This window comes from Volvox carteri, assembly GCF_000143455.1.
Source record: "Volvox carteri f. nagariensis unplaced genomic scaffold VOLCAscaffold_96, whole genome shotgun sequence".
Classification (NCBI taxonomy): Eukaryota; Viridiplantae; Chlorophyta; class Chlorophyceae; order Chlamydomonadales; family Volvocaceae; genus Volvox; species Volvox carteri.
The window spans coordinates 204,336-205,217 of NW_003307639.1; positions in this window are offsets into that span (position 1 = coordinate 204,336).

Below are 882 nucleotides of genomic sequence, written 5' to 3' on the forward strand. Positions count from 1 at the left end.
CCAGCGTCTTACAGATTCGGAATACTTTTATTCCCGCGACTTAAAACCTATTCCTCCGTTCGGACTGGAAAATTCACCGGCAAAATTGAAAAGAAAAACACTGCTCATGAGAACCTGTCACATGTACATCCATAGCCGCATCAGGTAGCACTATTGGTGAAGACTTGTCAACGGACTGCTGAACCCCCAGTTTAGATGATCTGTGTGTGACTTGTGTCGTAGACAGTGCTGTGGTGCAATGTGATGTGCACCCAGCCGTCTGAACAAGCTGTCCATATCCACACCCGCTGACTTCCACCCACCCACGCCGGTGCTCCTATGCTGCAGACTGCACACTACCAAGCCGCTACCGTGATGTACGGCCGGTCACCCTACAAAGCCACAATAAACACGGCCAGGTGCTTCACCAGAAACACCCAATGATTGTTTTAGGGGGAGTGTAGTGAATTAGACGTTCATCTGTCAGACCTCTCTACTGTTGTCCTTAAGGGATATTTGCCATACTTATGGAATCGTGATTTGGTTCCTTCATATGGTGGCGGGAAGCCGCATTTCTTAGTTGCTTGTAACGGGAAGTGCAGACCATGCTGCTCCAACCTTATGTCACAAGCACGCTGCAGGCATGGGCAACTTACTGAAGCTAAGCAAAATCATGTCACACTCACCAGCAACAACGCCAGAGCCAGCCGTAGCCGCAGCTGCACATAAAGGAGAAACGATAGGGATGCACCATTGACATCAATACTTGCTCAAGGGAACATGTTCATAGGTTCCATACAGCTTGCCAACAGTAAGAGATCTAAACGTTCCGAGGACCATACAATACACCATGCTCCTCAAGTTCACCGATGCCTAATTGAGCTGCTGATTGCTGCTTTCAGG